The sequence below is a fragment of the Scyliorhinus torazame genome, chromosome 15, assembly GCF_047496885.1.
Source record: "Scyliorhinus torazame isolate Kashiwa2021f chromosome 15, sScyTor2.1, whole genome shotgun sequence".
Lineage (NCBI taxonomy): Eukaryota > Metazoa > Chordata > Chondrichthyes > Carcharhiniformes > Scyliorhinidae > Scyliorhinus > Scyliorhinus torazame.
In genome coordinates this window covers 35494158-35519410 of record NC_092721.1, presented here as the reverse complement: position 1 = coordinate 35519410, position 25253 = coordinate 35494158, and the positions used below count along the sequence as shown (strand labels likewise).

The following is a 25253-nucleotide window of genomic DNA, read 5'->3' as shown; positions in this document are numbered from 1 at the left end:
GTGGACCCGTCTTGTGGAGGAGGAGGGTGTCAGGGGATGGGGGGGTGGGGGGTCACATTGATAGATGACTGTGTAGACGGGGTGGGTAGAGTTCCACATGGGGCATGGTGATACCTGGACAGAAAGGTAGTAATGGGATCCAGTATTATTGGGGGAGGCTGGAGAACAACAGGAGGAAGCTCTACCTGCACATTGTAAGGTTCGAGGTGTATATATCAGTCACATGGACAGCGAGAGAGGAAGAAGCAAAATTGTGTTTGGAAATAAAAATGAAGAACCACCATGTTGTTGTACCACAGCGATGTATCTGGCTCTGAATGAAAATACCCGTGTGCCAGTTTGCCCTGTATGAAGATGAAAGAAATGCATGTGATGAGAATGGATGGAGAAGAGGTTGGGTGAAATGCAATCCACCTACCCTGCACATTTTTGGATTGTGAGGGCGAAACCCACACAAACACGTGGCGAATGTGCAAACTCCACACAGACAGTGACCCAGAGCCAGGATCGGACCTGGGACCTCAGCGCCGCGAGGCTGCAGGGCTAACCCACTGCGCCACCGTGCTGCCCAGAGCATGATGCCATGATGCGAGGGAGTTAAAGGGTGACTTACCCTGGTGAAGCAGATGTAATAATTAATTTTCTTCCTGCACTGATTGGCGGCGCAGCTACACTGACCTAGTCTACGACGGTCTTCCAGGCTGGAGATGTGTGTTTGGTATGTTTCCTGGAGCCATCCCTGGGATATAGGACATGTCTGTGCATGGGTACTACTCTAACAAGGGCCCGTGGCCCTGAGGATGAAGCAGGGTGCTGCCTTCTTCTTGAGGCTGCCAGCCTTGGTCCTCGGGTTGTCAGACATCTGTGGCAGTCTCTGGGAGACAGGTGGACTGGAGAGAGTGGGATTGATGCGATAGACTGAGGATTCAAGATGGCGCGCAGACCATTGACACTGCCAACTAACAGTGGGTGGAAAAATCAATTCATGACCCACCAGGTGACCTGGCCCAATACTCGTCTGTGCACTTCCTGCCATTCTGACCAGTGGGGTGGGGGGGGCCACCAAAAGGACCTGCCACTGCACTTAGGGTGGAATCTTCCCTTTATAAGACTAATCATAGAATTTACAGTGCAGAAGGAGACTATATGGCCCATCGAACCTGCACCGGCCCTTGGAAAGAGCACCCTACTTAAGCCCACACTTCCACCCTATCCATGTAACCTATTTATCCCACCTAACCTTTTTGGACAATATCAGTCTACATTTTGTGATATTGAAATGGAGCAGATGCGTCTTTGGTGGTTTTGGGAGATAGATTTTGTCAATATTCTGCTGAAGATTCATGGGCTTATCTTCCAGTCACCATGATCACTATCATCAAATGTACAATTTGGAATATAAAGCGGAAAATCCATTTTGCTGGATCTTGTCCAAAAATATGATGCACATCTCCCTTTTTCAGACAGACTAAAGAGTATTTGTATAAAATGTTCTGCTTAATTAAAAATTGATAATTGATGTTATTGCATGCTAATTAATGTTGACAAGAATTCCCCATTCCTCCCAGGTAATGCAGTATGCACTTAACTCACACATTGGTCAGGAACGTTGAGCACTTCTGACAACTATTTAATTCTTGATGTGTCAGACTTTGCACGGGAGTATATTTGATTATGTGTTCATAGCTAGATTAGGGAATGTTGGAATGTATGCCTTTTTCTTTGTTTTATTTGCTTGGCTATATGTTTGATTGCTACAAATCAGGACATGAGATTTCCTTTGGGTTAACTGGCACATTTTGTGATTTTGGAGGATAGAATAAAATGTAAAGAAGAGTTTCCAAAATTCCTGTGATTATTGGTTGCATTTGTTGGTCTCCAGATGCCCCGATGTTCAACGCTGTGACTCTCTTACATGAGGAGGTGGGTTAAATCACTTGGCTGGATAGCTGGTGTCATGGTGTGATGCCAACAGCACAAGTTCAATTCCTGTCCCGGCTGAAGTTATTCATGAAGATCCTGCCTTTTCAACTTTGCCCCTCGCCTGAAGTGTGGTGATCCACAGGTTAAATCAGTTCTCTCTCAAAGAGAATGGTAGTGTCTGGGACTGTGGTGTCATTTATATTTTCTCTTACATGAGATGCCAAGTGTCAACAAAGAACAAAGAAATGTACAGCACAGGAACAGGCCCTTCGGCCCTCCAAGCCCGTGCCGACCATGCTGCCCGACTAAACTACAATCTTCTACACTTCCTGGGTCTGTATCCCTCTATTCCCACCCTATTCATATATTTGTCAAGATGCCCCTTAAATGTCACTATCGTCCCTGCTTCCACCACCTCCTCCGGTAGCGAGTTCCAGGCACCCACTACCCTCTATGTAAAAAACTTGCCTCGTACATCTACTCTAAACCTTGCCCCTCTCACCTTAAACCTATGCCTCCTAGTAATTGACCCCTCTACCCTGGGGAAAAGCCTCTGACTATCCACTCTGTCTATGCCACTCATAATTTTGTAGATCTCTATCAGGTCGCCCCTCAACCTCCGTCGTTCCAGTGAGAACAAACCGAGTTTATTCAACCGCTCCTCATAGCTAATGCCCTCCATACCAGGCAACATTCTGGTAAATCTCTTCTGCACTCTCGCTAAAGCCTCCACATCCTTCTGGTAGTGTGGCGACCAGAATTGAACACTATACTCCAAGTGTGGCCTAACTAAGGTTCTATACAGCTGCAACATGACTTGCCAATTCTTATACTCAATGCCCCGGCCAATGAAGGCAAGCATGCCGTATGCCTTCTTGACTACCTTCTCCACCTGTGTTGCCCCTTTCAGTGACCTGTGGACCTGTACACCTAGATCTCTCTGACTTTCAATACTCTTGAGGGTTCTACCATTCACTGTATATTCCCCACCTGCATTAGACCTTCCAAAATGCATTACCTCACATTTGTCCGGATTAAACTCCATCTGCCATCTCGCCTCATATATTCTTGCCCATGAAACCATGTGTACAGGCGCACGCATCCATCTAGGAATAACAATGGAATGCCATGAGTTTTACTTTGCCAGAAAGACAAAATCAAAGAGCAAAGAAAAACACAGCACAGGAACAGGCCCTTCGGCTCTCCAAACCTGCCCCGACCGTGCTGCGCATCGAACCTTTAACCTTTTACACTTCTGGTGCTCGAATCCCTTTACTCCCATGCTATTCAAGTATTTGTCAAGACGCAGCTTAAACGCCATTATCGTACCTGCTTCCACCACCTCCTCCGGCAGCGAGTTCCAGGCACCCACTACCCTCTGTGTAAATAACTTCCCTCGCACATCTCCTCTAAACTTTGCCCCTTGCACCTTAAGCATATGTGCCTTAGTAATTGGCTCTTCCACCCTGGGAAAAAGCTTCTGACTATCCAAATGATGGAGTTGTGCCATCTGTTAGAATCTAACGTACAGACAACATCCACCACCTGGACACCAATGCAAGTAATGGTCTCAGTCACTATGGACCTGGAGTACCATAGCTCAAGCTCACTGTTATCTTCTCAATTTCACTAACAGAATGCATAATCTGTTGGTGCTTATAAATTTACAAACGAGAGATGGAGGCTGTAGTTGAGATGCAGGATTACTCAAGCCTAATAGTCCATTCTTCCAGCCATGTCGTTCGCAACAATGAACAAATGCTACTAAGCTAGCTTCAAAATATACCTTTGAAGATAACAGGCATTGCAAGATTTGTTTGAGATCTTTGTGACAGTAATTATGCCTGGATATTAGTAAGTGAGAATTGGGACACAGGTTGGGTGGTATGATTCCTATATTTAGGGCATACTTTGGCTGGGGTAGGTGATGCAGAGAATTGCAAAGTAATCATTTGAGTTGGAACAATGGGAAGAAATAATACAAAATAAAAGTAACAATCCTAAAAATGGTGTCGAAGCAAAGGGGCCTGTGGGTTTCTGTGCACAAATCATTGAAAGTGACAGGCTGAGAAAGTGCTTAATTAAGCATATACAATCCTGGGCATCATAAGGACATCAATTACAAAATCCAGAAAGTTATGATGAAAGCAAAGGTGTAAAACCTTTGTTGGGTCCAACTGGAATATTGTGTCCAATTCTGGGCATTATACTTCTGGAAGAGCATGAAGGCAAAAAATGGTTCCAGGATTGAGGAGGAACTTGAGGTGTATGGAGCGATTGGAGAATCTTGGGCTGTTTGGGGGAAAGAAGATTGAGAGGAAATTTGGTAGATTTTCAAAATGAGGAATCTGAACAGAGTAGATCGGGAGAAATTGTTCTCATTGAGAACCAAAGGACACAGAGATACTTTGATCAGCAAAACAAGCAATGGTGACGCAAGGCCTGAAGGGCATGGTTAGAATCTGGAGTGCTCTGACTGAGAGTGCGTTTGAAGTAGATTTAATTGAGGTCTTGAAAAGAAGAGAATAGGAGAATCATCTGAAGTGGAAACACATGCAGAGCTCTGGTGAAAAGGAAGGGAAGGGGGACTAAATGATTTGCACTTGAAGAAAGCTTGCACAGACATGTTGTGGTGAATAACCACCTTCTGGGCTGTAACTATGTTTTGATTCAATGGGGTGGTGGAGGGCTGGTACTCTGGGAGACTCGCCAATGGTCCCTGTTTGGGAGACTCGCCAATGGTCCCTGTTAAAGATAGAACCTTCCCTGCTCCCACCAGCTAGGACATCTGTTAGCCTGACCACTTGGCAAGGGCCTCTCGCTCCATTAGTTTAATGCTGGTGGTGGCAGGATGAAAATGAAAATCGCTTATTGTCACAAGTAGGCTTCAAATGAAGTTACTGTGAAAAGCACCTCGTCGCCACATTCCGCCACCTGAGGACCTTCTGTCACCATTGATTGCCGACTCAAAGGCCTCAATTGGTCCACCGGCAGACAGTACAATTGCGGTGGGGGCAAGCATAGATTGCTGAATTTAATATGCTCCCCTCCTTCAAACTCACCGATGAAGGAGCAGTAAATCCAGTCCTATGTTTCTATGTCAGGCTGTTGTTTAAGGGTGGGATTATCTGCTTCTTCTTGCCTTCCTGCTAATGTTGAACCCCGCCACTGGGTAACGGGCGAGTCATGTAAATTGGCATCGCAGTCCTGCTGGTGGCAAACTGCCTCCGCCATGGACAAACCTGCCGTGGGGTGGGGTGGTTAAAAATTCCAGCCGAAGAGATAACCCACTAACTTGAGCAAAAAGGAATAAAATGTGAATGCCAGAAATATGGAATGTAAGACAAAAACGTGTGGTAACGGGACAGTAAAGACACAAAAGATGTGGCCCGAGGAGGAACGCATGGGAGAATGAAGAACAACTGTCAGGTCTAAAAGCAAAAAATATACAGTAAATCAGGGGGGTAAAAACAAAACCAGTGAAGAGAAAAGGAAGGCCCCATTTTGTTCCCGTGGCCGAGGATGACTCATTGAATGCAAGAGCTGGTGGAGTGAAATGCAGTGGTGAGGGGAACCCAATGGTGGGGGTGAAATAGAGGGACAGAGGTGAGAACAGAGGGGCAGAAGATGAAATGAATCAAACTGAGGGCCCTGCCGACCATAGTGGGTGGATAATTCTCAACTGAGGAGAAGAAACACAAGTCAAAAGCCCCGAATGGAAGGTAATATTCTCTGCCTTTTCTAAAGCCTTCCAACCTATCACCGTTCTTCCCATTCCCTGCCTCTTTGTTTCTTTAAAAGCTGTAACATCTCCCAGTTTTGATGAAAGGCTGCTGACCTGAAACTTTGGGCGGATTAGTCCCAAAATTGCACAGGGTGTTAGATTAGGCGAAATTCGCCGAATTTATGGATGCCTTTTCTCGCCTGATTAAACAGCACTCTGTGTAATTTCAGTGTGTTGGTGAGGGTCACACAGCCAGCTGTGGCAGTGATCATGGTGGGGGGGGTTGCTAACTCACCAGGTAAGGCTAGTTATCAAAATCAGCACTCACAGACGCGGTGCAGACTCTAAGGGTGAATGGCCCCCTTCTGCACTGTAGGGATTCTATGATTCTCTGATTCTAACTAAATAGGAGATGCCTGGTGTGTTAGGTGAAAATACAATACTATTACAGTAGTGAATATTTATAGTGGTTTGGAAATAAAACACATTGTTGGAACAGATTAGCAAGTAACTTATAGCAAGAACCTGGTGAGTATCTGTTTCGGTCAGGAAGAGCATAATACTAACCTTAAGTGCAAAAAGTAAAAAACATTCTATTCCTTTTGATTGACATTCCTCACTTAAATTAGGTAAACAAAATAATTTGTGCCTGCATTTCAGGTTCACTGCCCCGCTGGTCTTTAGGTGGGGGTATGGTGGCGAGAGGTTGAAATAGGGCAATTTCAATTTCCAATGCGTTTGGGCCCACCCGACTGCGCAATATTTTCACGCTGATCCAGGTATGACAAGGGATAGGTCACTACCCTTTCCCTAACTGAGGCCCTTAAGTGGCCACTTAAAGGTAGTTTCCCACCCAATCTCAATTTTTAGGCTAGTGGGAAGACTTTCTGGGGTGTTGGGGAAACCTGATTGGGTTTAGGTCTTGGGTGAGAAGAAGGTGGTGGGTGGTGTTTAAGGGGGGGCCACCTCCATCAGAGATCCCCTTCTACCTTTGTGTGTTCCCCACCCTTAACGTCTGGTGGCCACTGGGTGACTACCCCCCAACATCCCCATTCTCTCCTCCAACCCTAATCATCCACTATCCACCCCATTCAGGCCGTCCCACCTGATGTGTTGGGTGTTCTGGATCACAAACAGGTCACCAACACTGGAAGTGGTGCAACTCTATTTTATTATAAGGTTAACTATATTAACATACTTGAACTGTGGGTAAATGCAATACCAGCTTTAACTGTTGACCCTTGCCTGGTCCTAACCAGGTAATGCACTCAGCACATGGTGAATGGTGGATGCAGGCTGTGAGCTCTGTGCTCCGAGCTGGCTGATACTAGAAAGAGCGGGAACCCTCCCGCTCCCTGTCTTTATAGTGCGTGTGCTCTCACTGGTGATTGGCTGCGGTGTTGTGTATGCTGATTGGTCCCACTGCATGTCCATCAGTGTGTGTGTATGTCTGCACCATGAAATACTGGCGTATATTATGACATCCCCCATTTTATATAAAGAATATGTGCCTGCGTGACAATAAATATCGTGTAGTGAATGTACCTGACTATGTGTGTGCGTGTTATTTACATGACTATGTACATGAGGCTAATTTATTTACACGGGAAGGTGCCTGGTGCCGAGAAATAGGGTGTCCACCAACAGCGAAATGAACATTATATACAAAGTACTGGAACGATGAAGCAGGATAACAGAACAGATCAAAAAGTCCAACATTGTAAAACTCATAAGTCAAGTCTCTGAGGTGGGCGACGAATTCTGGTTGACCGTCAGGGTGGCACACCACTCGTCGCCTGGATCAATGCTGTGCACCGACAGCAGCTGCTGGCTTTGATTCGGGGACAGCCTGTTCGTTGTTATAACAGCAACTGGAAAACAATCCCTTGGGTCCTCAGTGTCACTGGTCTGCGGGAAGTCGGAATTGGACTCGGTTTTTGGGGGAAGGTACCTGCTTGTTGCAGGGTTCTGCGGAGGTTTATTTCATTTCCTGGTTCAATTTGAGGCATTGTGCTGTTATTGCAGGTGAAGGAAGGTTGTTTTACAGCTTTAAAAGATTTTTTCTTTGATTTGGGACGTTTCCCCTTTAAATGGGCGTGGTCCGGGGCCTCTGATGTCATGACGCGTGTGACGTAGCACGTAGGAGGTGTTTGCACATGCGCAGATCACAGTTCCTTTACAGATGGCCGTTTTCGTAATTGCGCATGCGCGGCGTCGCGCAACTGCGCATGTGCAGTTCCTTTACAAAGGTGGCCGCCAACCAAAATTGTTCTGTGTACCGGGATTTCAGCCTCGAGGTGTGTACTGGCACTTCTCTTACCTTTTCTTGCTGGTTAGAGTGTGTTTTCCTCACAGTATTTGTCGAATTTGTCCAGGACTGCCTGGAAGTCGCTCCTGTTTTGCCCCTTGGAGAACTTGAATTTTAAAAAGATTTCTTCTGCTCTGGCACCGGCGATGGTGAGGAGAAGCTCTGTCTTTTCAGGATCGGCCAAGTCTTCAAGTTCGGCTGCCAGCAGGAAGATTTCAAACGTTTGCCGGAATGCCCGCCAGTTTTCACGGAGATCGCCGTGGCACTGGAGTTGCTGCGGATCCCAGATCTTGAACATCTTGCCTGGGTATCGTTGCTGGTTGTCACTGTACGCTGAGGTGCCGGCGATGCGGAGCGGCGGCGGGTTGATGTTCTCCATACTTCAAGATGCCGGAATGCTGATTAGTTGCAGGTGGGTCTCAGAAGTGCTAGTATGCAACCAATCCTGGTATCGTGATGTGTTGGGTGTTCTGGATCACAAACAGGTCACCAACACTGGAAGTCGTGCAACTCTATTTTATTATAAGGTTAACTATATTAACATACTTGAACTGTGAGGAAATGCAATACTAGCTTTAACTGTTGACCCTTGCCTGGTCCTAACCAGGTAATGCACTCAGCACATGGTGAATGTTTGTGAAGCAGGCTGTGAGCTCTGTGCTCCGAGCTGGCTGCTGCTAGAATGAGCGGGAACTCTCCTGTCCCCTGTCTTTATAGTGCAAATGCTCTCACTGGTGATTGGCTGCGGTGTTGTGGATGCTGATTGGTCCCACTGCATGTCCATCAGTGTGTGTGTGAGTGTCTGCACCATGATATACTGGTGTATATTATGACATCCCCCATTTTATATAAAGAATATGTGCCTGCGTGACAATAAATATCGTGTAGTGAATGTACCTGACTATGTGTGTGCATGTTATTTACATGACTATGTACATGAGGCTAATTTATTTACACGGGAAGGTGCCTGGTGCCGAGAAATAGGGTGTCCACCAACAGCAAAATGAACATTACATACAAAGTACTGGAACGATGAAGCAGGATAACAGAACAGATCAAAAAGTCCAACATTGTAAAACTCATAAGTCAAGTCTCTGAGGTGGGCAACGAATTCTGGTTGACCGTCAGGGTGGCACACCACTCGTGATATACTGGTGTATATTATGACACCAGCCATCACCACTCTGAGACCCTGAAAACTAACCATTCTGTCCAGTCTCGGAACAGAGGTTTCAACATTTTCAGGAATTTCCTTTTCATACATTCAGCATCTGTCACTGCAGGGACTAGAGAGCTGACGGCCAATCTGATTGGACGGAAGTTCTCAAAGCTGAGACCTCCTCCCGAGTGAGGGGTAAAAGTCCTGCCTGTAGTCAATTTCCGCGAATTCGAGCTTGAAATGGCTGTGGGACAGGCAACATAGGCAGGGATGTGTTTCCCATCGATTCTTCAGACGCGGGAAGGAAACCACCACCTTCAGAAAAATCCAGGCCCTGTATTCATGTAGTGCCTTTCATGGCCTTAGAACTTCCTAAAGTGCTCCATGCCTGACTTAGCATTTTTGAAGCACACTTACTGCGGCTTGGGTCACTGTCAGTGCAGAGTTTACACGTTCTACCCGTCTCTGCGTGGCTTTCCTCCGGGTGCTCCGATTTCCTCCCACAAGTCTCGAAAGACGTGCTGTTCGGTGAATTGGACATTCTGGATTCTCCCTCTGTGTACCTGAACAGCCACCAGAATGTGACGACTAGGGGATTTTCACACTAACTTCTTTGCAGTGCTAATGTAGACCTACTTGTGACATGAATAAAGATTATTATTATTAGAATGATATGGTGCACATGGAGGCCATTTGAGCCATCATGTCTGTGCCAGCTCTTTAATGGAACTATCCAATTAATCTCACCAACTGGCTCTTTCCCCATGACCCTTTCACTTTTTCCCCAACTTCAAGAATTATCCAAATCTCTTTTGAATGTTACTCTTCACTATCCTTTCAGGCAGTGAATTTCAGTTTCACATCTAGTTTCTCATGTCACCTTAATTCTGTGCTGCTGCCAACCCTTTCAATTGGAGAAAGTTTCTTTATTTTGAATGTACATTCATGCTTTTGAACATCTCTATTAAATCTCCTGTGCAACGCCTCTGCTTTAAGGATGGTGGGTGCGGAGGTGAGATGATTGAAGGTCTATCTTGGTGCACCTGCAATGTATGAAGAAAAACATGGAATATGCCTCCAGCCCTCACCTCTCTCCCATCGCCACACACTCACCATGCTCCTACATCATACCCCACCCATCTCACGGCCCTCTATACCCTTCATCCCAATCTGTCCTCTGCCCACTCCCATTTGTCCCCCTATTCCCCTCTGTCAATGTCTCATAGCCCCTCATGCCCTCGAAGGCATTATACCTCCAACCACCCCAATGGATATAACCCCAATGCCAACTTGATGCCAACAAATGCCACCCCTCACTCACCACTCTTTGTCCTTACACTTACCAAGGCAACTTCCCCAGTATCCACCATGTGCGGACATCAGGGCCCAGGCTGAGATTAATTGTCTACTGTAAACTTAAAAAAAACCTCTCATTCATATAAAGAAAAACATTTATGACATTTACATACCATCAACTACATTATCCCTTCTAACAACAAACATTTCATTTAGTTGCTTAAACCCTTTTCAAAACAACCATTGGAATTCAGTCACACTTCTAAGAGTCCACAACCACAAGAAGCTGTCAATTGAGCTGTGAAATGACAGGCACCCTACTGTGATAATGGATGGTTGTGCAATCGATGAAGCACTTTGACAGTTGTTTTGACAGTTCCAATATGTTAATACCATTTTTACACACAGCCACTCCCAAAGGCACCTTGTAATTCCTAAATGGGACCTGACCTCCCATAAATGTGTCCCTGGGCCATATCCAAAAGATTACCTTATCTCTCCAAATGAGTACCCTGGCTGTGCAAATGAATCCGCAGTGTTAAGATCCACTCCTACCAGGTCTAATCTGCTCACTTTGGGTTTTGGACACCTCATGCACCAAAATCAAACATGAGTGGAGGTGGCTGCTGATTTCTATGGGCTGCTGCTTCTGAAAAATGTGTATGAATCCTGTCCGAGCCCATTCCAGCGCCACAGAAATGATGTTTGGGGGCGAGACTTCCAGCTCTGTGCCCCTTGTGCTATTTCTGACAGGATGCTGTGGCTATCTCTCCTTCATGGTGAAAATCCAAGCCTGAGTCTCAAATTATTTTCAATACATGCCATGGGATCTTTTCCATCCTGATCAAAGAGATGGCACTTTAGTTTAACATCTCATAGTAATAGTAATAGTAAACTTTTATTGTCCCAAGTTTGAAGTTTTACTGTGAAAAGCCCCGAGTCACCATATTCCGGCGCCTGTTCGGGTAAGCTGGTACGGGAATTGAACCCGCGCTGCTGGCCTTGTTCTGCATCACAAACTAGGGGCGAAATTCTCCGTTATCGGCGGAAAGTCCGCCGATCGGCGCAAAAAACGGCGCAAATCCGACTTGCGTCACGTCGGAAAAATGGGTCGATAGTCTCCGGCCCGAAATGGGCTAGCAGCGATGTAACGGGATCCGCGCTTGCGCAGTGGTTCACGCCGTGCAGCGTCATACGCGCTGCATGGCGTGATGGCTCATTAGGCCGCGCTGCTCCCCCCCACCCGACCGGAACACCCGACCGCAACACCCGACTGGATGGCTGGCTGTCGCTCAGCCCCGAGGTTCGAGTCATGCGATGTGGAGGCGCTCCTGGACGCGGTGGAGCAGAGGAGGGACGCCCTGTATCCCGGGCACGGCCGCAGAGTTGCCCCATGCCACAACCGGCGTCTGTGGAGGGAAGTGGCAGAGGCCGTCACCGCTGTGGCCCTGACACCACGGACAGGCACCCAGTGCCACAAGAAGGTGAACGACCTCGTCAGAGCAGGCAGGGTGAACCTCCCCCATATCCCCCCCTCCCATATCCCCACCTCCCCCATATCCCCCCTTCCCCCATATCCCCCCTCCCCCATATCCCCCCCTCCCCCATATCCCCACCTCCCCCATATCCCCCATATCCCCCATATCCCCCTCCCCCATATCCCCCCTCCTCCATATCCCCCCTCCCCCATATCCCCCCTCCCCATATCCCCCCTCCCCCATATCCCCGTCCCCCATATCCCCCTCCCCCATATCCCCGCCTCCCCATATCCCCCTCCCCCATATCCCCCATATCCCTCCTCCCCCATATCCCCCCTCCCCCATATTCCCCATATCCCCCCTCCCCCATATCCCCCCTCCCCCATATTCCCCATATCCCCCCTCCCCCATATCCCCCCTCCCCCATATCCCCCCTCCCCCATATCCCCCATATCCCCCTCCCCCATATCCCCCTCCCCCATATCCCCCATATCCCCCTCCCCCATATCCCCCCTCTCCCATATCCCCCCTCCCCATATCCCCCCTCCCCATATCCCCCCTCCCCCATATCCCCAATATCCCCCCTCCCCCATATCCCCCCTCCCCCATATCCCCAAGTGAATCCAGCCCTAACCTTAACCTCTGCAATGCACGCGCAACCGATGGCGTGCATTCATATACCTGCCTAACACTGTTGCCTTTTACCCCTGACCCCTGCCCACCCCCCCACAGGAGAAGCGCGCACACAACAATAGGGAGCATGTGAGGACTGGAGGAGGGTCCGCTGATGAGAGGCCACTGACCGTACACGAGGAAAGGGCCCTGGAACTGGCTGGCGGACCTGAGGACCGGGAGGTTGCTGATGCAGAGGTCGGGGGCGTACTAGCGAGTGAGCCACCGACAGCCCGTCCCCATATCCCCCTCCCCGATATCCCCCTCCCCCGTATCTCCTGATCACTGCCTGATGTCGAACCATGCATGCTTCATTGTGTATCGCCGGACCAAACATCCAGGCACCCATCCCCGCAGATGCAGACCGCCCGCAGGGTGCCCCTCGGAGATCACGGGAGACGGAGAGACCCGGACCCTCCAGCATGCGACGCCCGCAGGATGCTCCTCGGAGACCACGGGAGACGGAGAGACCCGGACTCTCCAGCATGCGACGCCCGCAGGATGCCCCTCGGAGACCACAGGAGACGGAGAGACCCGGACCCTCCAGCATGCGACGCCTGCAGGATGCCCCTCGGAGGCCACGGGAGACGGAGAGACCCGGACCCTCCAGCATGCGACGCCCGCAGGATGCCCCTCGCACACCACGGGAGACGGAGAGACCCGGACCCTCCAGCATGCGACGCCCGCAGGATGCCCCTCGCACACCACGGGAGACGGAGAGACCTGGAGCAACAGGGAGACGACACCCCCGTCACGTGCGGGAGCGACCATCCAGCGACGAGGAGGACAGCCACAGGCCCCCGTCACATCCGAGCCAGGACATCACTACCCAGGACACCACTACCCAGGACACCACTACCCAGGAAGACGAAATACCGGACAGTGACTCAGAGTGGATGGGTGGAGACGAACCCCCACCCCAAAGTGCCATGGACTCAGAGTGGGACGAAGAGCACGACACAACGCCACTGCTGTCACCAACACCCTCCACCATCGCAGAAACACTCACCACGGTTGGGCACTTTAGTGATGAGGCGTCTGGTACAGTCACTGGTGCGCACAACACAGCCGTCCCGGTACAGCAGGTGGAGGTAGGAGCAGCAGAGGGACCGGGCGGTCGGTGGGCAGCCCAGCCCAAGCGAACATCTGCCGCCCAGATGGATCCCGGGTTCCTGCAGTTACCACACCCACACATTGATCCGATGCAACCACCGACCCGGAGACGAGCGAAGAGGGTGACGGGCGGCTTGCGGCAGCTGCGGTCGCAGGTGGAGGAGTCCACCCGCGTCCAGGAGCTGGGAGAGGTGCCGGTCATGCGTGCCACCCAGGCCGACACCGCACGGGTGGCGTCCGCGGTGGAGGCAATGGGTGCGACGGTGTCAGACATGGGGAACGGTTTGTGAGGCCTGGGGCCTTCCGTGCAGGCGGCGTCTGTGGCCCAGGAAATGGCTGCCCTCTCACAGGAGGCCATGAGCCAGTGCCAGCGCCAGATGGCAGAGGCGCTCAACGCCATTGCCCAGTCTCAGCAGGCCATGGCCCAGTCTCTGCAGGCCATGGCCCAGTCTCTGCAGGCCATCGCTGAGGGCATCGGCGCCAGTGGCCATGTGCGAACCGGCGTCGCACTGTCACAGACAGGGTTTGCCAACCCCTGGGCTCCATGGCTGCAAACCTGCAGACCCCTGTCGATACCAGCACGGGCCTCCAGGACTGGCAGCGCCAGATGTCGGGGGGGCGTCGGATGGCCAGTCCGTTCGCATCCCCACCCATGTAGAGGCCTTGGGGCCATCGGGCACCCCGAGGGAGGAGGAGGTGGTGTGGTCCGTCCCGGCTCCCTCTGTAGGGGAGGTCCCGGTACACTGCGACACCTCGGACTTCCCCCCTTCCGTCCCAGGTGCATCGGGTGGGCAACGGGCAGGACAGGCTGGCAGCTCGCCATCCCAGTCGCCCGGGCCGCAGCCTGGCCTAACTAGGCCAGGACGCCCCAGGAAACGGCCGCCAAAGGGATCCAGTGTCAGAGGGCAGGAATCACAGGAGTCCACCTCCAGTTCTGCTGTACCGTCTGGGGAACCACATAGACGTAGTCAAAGGGCCCGTAAGGCCAAACAATTAGACACTGAGTAAGTTTGCACGGGTGCAGGGCACAGATGAGTTTTAGGGGCTAGGGCACGTGCATGAACTCCTTTGGTTATTAAAGTCAATGTTACACCTACCAAAGCTGCCTTTGTGCTCTGTCCAAAGTGTGCGGGGGTGTCATGTACGTTGAGCGCAAGTGTGTGTGTGAGGGGTGGTCTTACCTCAGCCCCAGGTGAGTCTGCCCCCTTCCCCCTGGGCCGCCATCAACATCCCCCGGGCAGAGGACGGGACCGTGTGCTGCAGTGTCACAGCCGCATGCAGGGATGGTCCGGGTGGATGGTGGTACTGTGGCCATGGGTCAGACATAGTCCAACGATGTAGAGCCAGGAGCTCATCGCAGGGCGGGTTGTCATCATCCTCCATGGCCTGCGATAGACACGCGTCCACCCGCAACTGTGTGAGCCCGGCCCGTTGTGCTGCAGGTGGATCGGCAATGGAGGGGGGGTGGTGTGCATGCGGGTGGGGTGGGTGGGGTTGGGGAGGGGGGGTGAGGGTGCTGGGTGGGTGGATGGGTGGGGGGTGTGGGTGGTCGGCTGTTGCCATGGTGTGCGGTCTGTGGCCATACTACCCGATTCCCACGCCCATCTAGTCAGTGAAGCGGGCGTCTATCAGTCTGTCCTGTGCCCGCTGGGCCAGCCGGTAACGGTGGACAGCCACCCGCCTGTGTCTACCCCGTCTGCCCTGACCATTTCCCCCCATCCCCCTCATCTGGGGAGCACTGGGCCTCTTCCTGCTGCTCCTCCACTCCGCCCTCCTCTGCCTGCGGCACATCGCCCCTCTGCTGGGCTATGTTGTGCAGGACCCAGCACACCACAATGATGCGGCCGACACTATCTGACCGATACTGGAAGGCGCCCCCAGAGAGGTCCAGGCACCTGAAACGCATCTTCAGCACGCCAAAGCACCTCTCGATCACTCCCCTTGTCGCTATATGAGCATCATTGTAGCGGTTCTCCGCCTCATTGCGTGGCCTCCGTATAGGCGTCATCAGCCACGATCGCAATGGGTAGCCCCTGTCGCCCAGCAACCAGCCCCTCAGCCGGGGATGGCGTCCCTCGTACATGGCGGGGATGGATGACCGCGACAACACGAATGAGTCGTGTACACTGCCTGGGTGACGGGCGCAGACGTGCAGGATCATCATGCGGTGGTCACAGACCACCTGTACGTTCATCGAATGGGTCCCCTTCCTATTCGTGAACACGGCCCTGTTATCTGCAGGTGGCCGCACGGCGACGTGCATCTCATAGATCGCGCCCTGGACCATGGGGAACCCGGCCACGGCAGAGAAGCCCACGGCCCGGGCATCTTGGCTGGCCCGGTCCACGGGGAAGCGGATGTAGCGGTGCGCCATGGCATATAGGGCATCTGTCACTGCCCGGATGCACCGGTGCACCGATGTCTGCGATATGCCGGACAGGTCCCCACTCGGTGCCTAGAATGACCCCGTTGCATAAAAGTTCAGGGCCACCGTAACCTTGACGGACACGGGGAGAGGGTGTCCCCCGCCAGTGCCACGCGGTGACAGGTGTGCCAGCAGGTGGCAGATGTGTGCCACGGTTTCCTGGCTCATCCGGAGTCTCCTCCTGCATTCCCGGTCCGTGAGGTCCTGGTATGACTGCTGGGGCCGGTACACACGGGGCGCCCTCGGGTGCCTCCGTTGCCGTGGGGCCGCGACGTCCTCCTCCCCCTCCTCGTCCTGTCGGTCAGGTGTCCCTCCAGCCTGGGCGGCTGCCGCCTGCCCCTTTGCGGCAGCCTGCGCCGCCTCTCTGGCATGCTCCTCCTCCTCCTCCTCCTCCTCCTCCTCATCCAGGGCAACATAGACATGAGCGGCTGCCACCACGGCGGCCAACATCGCTGGATGATCTGAAAACATGACGGCCTGGTGGGCGGGGGGAGGGGAACGACGACATGTCATCAGTGCCCATATCCCCTCCTCCCCCCAGCCAGGTGGCATGGACCGCATGGGTCCAACTGTTGGAGGCTGGCACCTGGCCAGGTGGACCAACTCACTTGCCCTCCCATCCCCCTCCTCGGCACGGACCCCCCCCAACCTCCACCCCAGCACAGACCCCCCCCAACCTCCACCCCGGCACGGACCCACCCCCCAACCTCCACCCCAGCACGGACCCCCCCCCAACCTCCACCCCGGTACAGATACCCCCCAACCCCCAACCTCCACCCCAGCACGGACCCCCCCCCAACCTCCACCCCAGCACGGACCACCCCCAACCCCCAACCTCCACCCCGGCATGGCACGGACCCCCCCCAACCTCCACCCCGGCACGGACCCCCCCCCAACCTCCACCCCAGCACGGACCCCCCCCCAACCTCCACCCCGGCACGGAACCCCCCCCAACCTCCACCCCGGAACGGACCACCCCCAACCTCCACCCGGCACGGCACGGGCCCCCCCCCAACCTCCACCCCAGCATGGACCCCCCCAACCTCCACCCCGGCACGGACCCCCCCCCAACCTCCACCCCAGCACGGACCCCCCCCCCAACCTCCACCCCGGCACGGCACGGACTCCCCCCAACCTCCACCCCGGCACGGCACGGACCCCCCCCAACCTCCACCCCAGCACGGACCCCCCCAACCTCCACCCCGGCACGGCACGGACCCCCCCACCAACCTCCACCCAAGCACGGACCCCCCCCCCCCCAACCTCACCCCGGCACGGACCCCCCATCCACCTCCCCGGCACGGACCCCCTCCCGGCACTCCCCCGGAGCCCAGCCTACTCTAACCAGCCCCCCCCCCCCGCCGCACTCACACACACACAACCCGAGACACACCTCTCCTCACGCATTCAGACTGCGGCCACGCCATTGCCTGCCCAGAGCCAACCCCCCAGGCCGTCACTCACCTCCACGCTGGTCGGTGTGAGCCTGGAGCACCGGGTCACGCCGATGAAAAGGAGCTTTAATTTACGTTGACGTGAACGGTCATCACGTCGACGGGACTTTGGCCCATCCGGAAGGGAGAATATCGGCAGGCCGAAAATCGGCTGCCTTGCGCAGACCCGTGACATTCTCCGCGGCAGCGGCGCCATTAACGCCCCGCCGACATTTCTCCCTTCGGAGACTTCGGCAACCGGCGGGGGCGGGATTCACGGTGGCCAACGGCCATTCTCCGACCCTCTGGGGGGGGTCGGAGAATGACGCCCTATATGTCTAGCCCACTGAGCTAAACCAGCCCTGAAGGACTGGTCATCTGAAGGACTGCACTGGAACAGTGGGCGCGATTCTCCACTCCCACGCCGGTTGGGAGAATGGCATAGGCCGCCGAAATTTCCGGGGACACTGGTCTGACGCCCTCCTGCGATTCTCCCAAGCGGCGGGAATGGCCCAGTCGAGTTTCGCGGGCCGCAGGCCGGAGAATCGCCGGAGACACCGAAAATGGCGATTCTCCGGCACTCCCGCTATTCTGAGGCCCGGATGGGCCGAGCGGCCAGGCTAAAATGGCGGGTTCCCCCTGGCACTGCCCACACCTGGTTGCTGCAGTCGTGGGCGGTGCGTGAATGCTGGGGGGGGGCGGCCTGTGGGGGGGCGAGGGGGATCCTGCACCGGGCTTTACCTGGAATGTGGGGTGGCCTGCGATCGGTGCCCACCGATCGTTGGCCGTCTTCTCTGAAGGAGGACCTCCTTCCTTCCGCGGCCCCGCAAGATCCGTCCCCCATCTTCTTGCGGGGCAGACTTAGAGAGGACGGCAACCACGCATGCGCGGATGACGCTCGATATGCGGCGCCGTCATCTATGCGGCGCCGCTTTTACGCGGGTGACAAGGCATGGCGCGTGTAGATGACGCGGACCCGATACTGGCCCATTGTCAGGGCCTGAATCCGTCGGGACCGGGGCCGTTCTGCGCCGTCGTGAACCTCGACGGCGTTCACGACGGCGCGGCCACTTCGGCGTGGGAGTGGAGAATCCCGCCCTGTGAAAAAGCAAAGGCCTGCACTAGAACCATTCACTAACAGTGGCTTTCAAAAGAACACTACACACATCAAACTGAATGTTTTTGAGATGTGGTGAGTGTTCTAATGTAAGAAACAAATTAACCATCTTGTGCATAGCAAGTTTCCACAAATAGCAATGTTCAGATCTTATTCTTGCGATGTTAATTGTAACATAAAATATTAGACAACCCCATTCTGTTTACAAGTAGTACCACAGGATCTTATACATCCACCTGAGCTGACAGGTGGGTCCTCGTTTCAATGTCTCATCCAAAGACAGCGCCACTGACAATGCAGCAATCCCTCAGTACTGCATTGGAGCATCAGCCTCGATTTTTATGTTGAAGCCCTGGAGTAGGGCTTGAACGCAAAAACGTCATGATTCTGAGGCAAGAGTGCTACCAACAAAACCAAAGAATGCAGCACTTCCTCAGTACCACAAGGGAGTGCAAATCAGATTATTACGCATCCCCAGCAGGCGTGTTTCCCATGATTTGGGCCAGTAAAATATGGCGGCCATCTATCCAACCTCTGAACTCATCCCGATAATACAGGTGTCAGGAAGCAGGCAGGGGCTGATATCGGCCGGCAGCCTGTCTGCCATGTTTAAATGAATAATCAAGAGCCAATTAGGTTTCGAATCAAGTTCATTGACTTTGATAGTGTGTTGCCCATGCCATGGTATGTTTGGCATGGACAGCTGGTCAGGAGTGGCAGTGGGAAGTGTGATTTTGTTCACTCAAATGTTTAAAGGCTGGGTAGAAAGGGAGAGGGTTTGGTCGCTCTTTGGGAGCTGCCCTTTGCCAATCGTGGGAGGGCCCTCCTTTAGGCTGATGACCCCCCTTCCTTCCTACCCGTCTCTACCCTTAAACCTACCCTCTCAATCAATAAATTGCACATTTTACAACACATTTTAGATGACGACAACTTAAATCACAAGTACATTTAAATTCTACCTGTTTAACAATGTTTACACTCTCCTTGTTTATTATATTTTTTGTTCTTCAGCTGTTGAGAACAATTGTGATTGATGATGGGAGGTGTGTTTGCCCAGACAGTATTCTGATCAATTTGAATGGTACCCATGATTTGGTTTATGTTCAAAGCTTAAAATATACAAAGCTTGTTTTGTTTGGTGATGTGGCAATTGAAAATTGAATTGCCATTCATTCCGCATTCGTATCAAAGTGCTTTTTGTGATTTAAATTGTACATTTTTAAATCACTGTTTAAGGCAAATTGTTATAATTGCAGCTGCATTTCAGCTAAGAATTGCGAACCCAGAAATTAATGTGTAAAGTCGCCTGCTGCGGGTGCAGGCCTCGCAGTGGTTCTTTTGATTCAACAAAAAGGAAAATCAAATGTTACAGAGCATGCATCATTTGGTTAATTATAATTGAAGTTAAAATCCTCCAGAGGACCACAGGAAAAATGCCAGAATTATAGAAAATTTCTCTCGGAGGTCAGCAATTAAAAACAACATGTTATTTATCCAAACTTGCAGCCCAATCTGTTCACCTTGATTTATTTGAAGTTCATAGATTGTACTCATAGTCCCAGGAATATCATATTGTACAGCATAACTGACACAAAGGAAGATGGTTATGGTTTTTGGAGATCAATCATTTCATTTCCAGGACATTGTGGTCGAAGTTGGACCCAAAATATCTCTTTTCAAATTCCTGGATAGCCTTTGGAGTTCTGATCAGTTCCCTGGCCTGGACCCTCTATTTTGTGGCGCTCCCATGCTCTTCAGGGAGTCATGTCCCTCATCTAATTTGGCCCATCAACATAAAAAACCATGGGAGTGATTTAATGGTAAAAAGTGGCATTTTGGGCATGATTGATAGACGGGGTGCTTCTCGACAGAGAACGCGGCCCGTATTTAATGGCAGAAAATGCACCCCCACGAGCGTCTCGCCATTACTCGATGTTTCGCCATCTGATTTGCCAGACTTGCCCCTCAAGCCCCTAAGAAGGGTAGCAAGGATAATCCCGGGAACTACAGGCCGGTGAGCCTTACTTCAGTGGTAGGGAAATTACTGGAGAGAATTCTTCGATACAGGATCTACTCCCATTTGGAAGCAAATGGACGTATTAGTGAGAGGCAGCATGGTTTTGTGAAGGGGAGGTCGTGTCTCACTAACTTGATAGAGTTTTTCGAGGAGGTCACTAAGATGATTGATGCAGGTAGGGCAGTGGATGTTGTCTATATGGACTTCAGTAAGGCCTTTGACAAGGTCCCTCATGGTAGACTAGTACAAAAGGTGAAGTCACACGGGATCAGGGGTGAGCTGGCAAGGTGGATACAGAACTGGCTAGGCCATAGAAGGCAGAGAGTAGCAATGGAAGGATGCTTTTCTAATTGGAGGGCTGTGACCAGTGGTGTTCCACAGGGATCAGTGCTGGGACCTTTGTTCTTTGTAGTATATATAAATGATTTGGAGGAAAATGTAACTGGTCTGATTAGTAAGTTTGCAGACGACACAAAGGATGGTGGAATTGCGGATAGCGATGAGGACTGTCGGAGGATACAGCAGGATTTAGATTGTTTGGAGACTTGGGCGGAGAGATGGCAGATGGAGTTAAATCCGGACAAATGTGAGGTAATGTATTTTGGAAGGTCTAATGCAGGTAGGGAATATACAGTGAATGGTAGAACCCTCAAGAGTATTGAAAGTCAAAGAGATCTAGGAGTACAGGTCCACAGGTCATTGAAAGGGGCAACACAGGTGGAGAAGGTAGTCAAGAAGGCATACGGCATGCTTGCCTTCATTGGCCGGGGCATTGAGTATAAGAATTGGCAAGTCATGTTGCAGCTGTATAGAACCTTAGTTAGGCCACACTTGGAGTATAGTGTTCAATTCTGGTCGCCACACTACCAGAAGGATGTGGAGGCTTCAGAGAGGGTGCAGAAGAGATTTACCAGAATGTTGCCTGGTATGGAGGGCATTAGCTATGAGGAGCGGTTGAATAAACTCGGTTTGTTCTCACTGGAACGAAGGAGGTTGAGGGGAGACCTGATAGAGGTATACAAAATTATGAGGGGCATAGACAGAGTGGATAGTCAGAGGCTTTTCCCCAGGGTAGAGGGGTCAATTACTAGGAGGCATAGGTTTAAGGTGAGAGGGGCAAGGTTTAGAGTAGATGTACGAGGCAAGTTTTTTACGCAGAGGGTAGTGGGTGCCTGGAACTCGCTACCGGAGGAGGTGGTGGAAGCAGGGACGATAGTGACATTTAAGGGGCATCTTGACAAAAACATGAATAGGATGGGAATAGAGGGATACAAACCCAGAAAGTGTAGAAGATTGTAGTTTAGTCGGGCAGCATGGTCGGCACGGGCTTGGAGGGCCGAAGGGCCTGTTCCTGTGCTGTACATTTCTTTCTTTGTTCTTTCTTTGTTCAACTATCTGAGGAATATCCAGGAAATTGAAAAAACCATTTGGGGCACAACTTCCACATTTGTTTCCTGGCCTCCACCTCTGATGTGCATCCTGGGGACTTACCTAGACGTAGCAGTATACCACAAAGAATAAAGAAGATTGAGGGCACTGAGTGGGTACTGGGAGTAGGGGGTCACTATGTCCTTCCTGTGTAACCCCTCATTTCCCCTTTCTTTTATTTTTGCTGTTACAATTTTTGATCCTTGAATCTACAGAGAAGATCATTACACATTGCCATCAAAGACTTTAACCTGCACGTTTGCTGTGAAGGAAGATGTGCTAAAAACCATCATCTGAAACAAGACCCTTTTTCCTTTTACTTATGGTTTTTACCCCTTTCCACCCCTCAATGTTTGTCTGTTTCATGTATGTATAGAGGGTGATGGCAAGTTAAAGTGGGAATTAGGTATTGGTTAATAGTGAATCTGTTCTATTTTCTGCATATTTCATGATAGCTCTTGTTATAAATACACAGTAATTGTGTTTACATTTGCTTTTTTTGTTTATTGTTTATAAATTTAGAGGACCCAATTATTTCTTTTTACAATTAAGGGGCAATTTAGCGTGGCCAATCCACCTAACCTGCACATCTTTGGTAATTTGCCAGGGTCCAGGCCGTAGAAGCAAGAGGGGTCACGGCAGACAAGCACACAGCCACGAGGCAAAAGAGCAGTACACTGTCAATGGCATATGAATGACTTTCTGCCCCTTGTCCCCTCTGCAGCCCCTGCAATGGACCCGCTTCAGTGGAACGCCGCTTGGTAAGCCAACCACCAGAAGGTCTCACCATAACGGGAGCAGCAGATGGCCACTGAATACAAAAAGTCACCGGTTATTCATGAAATTATCCTGATGCAGCCTTTGGGCTGCGCAGTCGGGCCGGGCCACAGGCCCTCCTCTCCTGCAGTACTGGCGCCTGATCTTCCAACACCACCCTGTCCTAGGACCGGGTCACGGGAACACAGGGGGCATTAACAGGTAATCCACAGGTCCAGAATAGAATACACAGTCAACACACCAAACAGGCCTTTAAAGACATCCAGAGACTTCCCCAGAAAGATCTCTTGCATCCTAAGACCGATAGTGGGCCCGCTAAAATCCTCCCCTCGCTGCATTACAGGTAAAAGAGACCCAAAGGCAACCAACCACCTTCTTTCTTCCTTCCCTTCATCTAGGGAGCAGCAAGTAAGCACAAAGGGAAGAGAAAACAGGCAAGCAGAAAAGGCAGCAGCCAGCAGGAAACAAACTCTCAGCTGCTGTAGCCTCCAGGCATCTGCAACCACCAAACACAACCTGCAGCTCGGAAACGCTCTCAGAACTAACCAGGCCAATTGCTTATTAGTAATAGCCTTCAGCTGTGAAGCTAGAGGCTGCTCAGAGTCAAAAGGGAGTTAAAGTGACCTTCAGAATAGAACCAAGAACAAGGCTCTGTCTTGCAAGTGTTTGGTAGGACAGGCAGAAGTAGCTATAGTTGCCCCTGTTATGGGTATCCACAATATCTAATGATGACTTGAAGGCCTCACAGACCAAAAGATCCTCACTTCCCACACTCCCTCCCCACCCCCGGCCTAGGGGTGAACTCCGACCTGGAACACTTCTGCCCCCCGACCAAGACCAACCCCCCCCCCCAAGCACTGTGGAAGCAGCTCCAGAGCCCGTGAGCTGCATGGCCAAAAATGAAAATGGCTACTCACCTCCTCACTGCCCCTCAGCAACCATTGCACAGCTTCCCTTTTTTACGAAGGAGTATTAAACGATGCCTGCGTTATTTCTCACTGGGGAGCCGGCTAATTTCTAAGAGGCCGTTAAATTCAACTTCAATCTCGCTAATGAGGTGGAAATGAATGCAAGTGGAGGTTAAAGATATGCTTGCCATATTTGGTTCTGATCCGGAACTCGGCATTGGGAGTGGGCCGATTATGGTTAGATGACAAACGTATTCGCACCCAACGCAAATCTCAATTTTGGTCTTTCTCACTATTTAACCGGCACCCCCCGATCCTCGCCGAGCACAGAACTGTGGTTAAATCGTACCCCACACATGCTGTTTCTTTGAGATCAAACATGTGGGAAATCCCAGTATTTGGAGGCTCTGTTCTCTCCTCACCTCCTTTTCCATTAGTGGTCATGTGTGGGATGATGGGGGCAGCATGGTGGCACAGTGGTTAGCAGTGCTGCCACATGGTGCCGAGGTCCCAGGCTCGATGCCGGCTCTGGGTCACTGTCCGTGTGGAGTTTGCATATTCTCCCCATGTTTGCGGGGGTTTCACCCCCGCAACCCAAAGATGTGCAAGGTAGGTGGATTGGCCACGCTAAATTGCCCCTTAATTGGAAAAAATGAATTGAATAATCTAATTTTATTTTTTTAAATGTGTGGGATGATGGAGGCAATGCTCCCAAGCAAGACTGCTGGATATTCTATTGGTGATCTGGGCACTGGACGTTATAGCCAGTAACTATTGGGACAGTTGAGTCCTTACCTGGCATTTGTAACACAGCTCACAACATAGATTGGACTCATGTCAGCTACAGTATAGCCAGAGTATGCAATGTTTTGCATTCAGGAATAAGGGTTGTGGAGAGAGACATGTTTTTCTGAGAGAGATTGTCCCTCCAGGATGAATTGTCATTATCCATGTAGCTGATAGTTGTGGTTTCTGAGTTTGTTTTACAAAAGTTATTCCTTTCTCAGACTTACAAAGCCAATGATCAGAGTGGATGGGGCAAGCACCTCCTCTATCTCCTTACTTGCTCCAAAAAACAATTCAAATTCTAATTGAAACTAAATCATGGGGCGGCAGAGACTGAATAAACTTGGTTTGTTCTCACTGGAACGGAGGATGTTGAGGGGCGACCTAATAGAGGTCTACAGAATTATGAGGAGCATAGACAGATTGGTTAGTCAAGGGCTTTTTCCCAGGGTGGAGGGGTCAATTACTAGGGGGCATAGGTTTAAAGTTGTGGGGCAAGTTTTAGAGGAGATGTACGAGGCAAGTTTTTTACACAAAGGGTAGTGGGTGCCTGGAACTCGTTGCCGGAGGGGGTGGTGGAAGCAGGGTCGATAGTGACGTTTAAGGGGCATCTTGACAAATACATGAATAGGATGGGAATAGAGGGATATGGACCCCGAAAGTGTAGAAGATTTTAGTTTAGACGGGCA

At 51.3% G+C, this 25253-nt stretch overlaps 2 long non-coding RNA genes across 2 annotated transcripts in view; one reads left to right on the top strand and one right to left on the bottom strand.

The window, feature by feature from the left end:
- Nucleotides 1-25253, bottom strand: part of LOC140391381 (uncharacterized) — a 173415-nt gene that overhangs the window by 104524 nt on the left and 43638 nt on the right. The window lies entirely within an intron of this gene.
- The window catches only part of LOC140391382 (uncharacterized), a 131282-nt gene that overhangs the window by 104425 nt on the left and 1604 nt on the right, over nt 1-25253 (top strand). Inside the window, exon 2 of the long non-coding RNA XR_011935031.1 lies at nt 22818-23071. This is a non-coding gene — a long non-coding RNA (uncharacterized lncRNA). The remainder of the gene's footprint in view (nt 1-22817; nt 23072-25253) is intronic.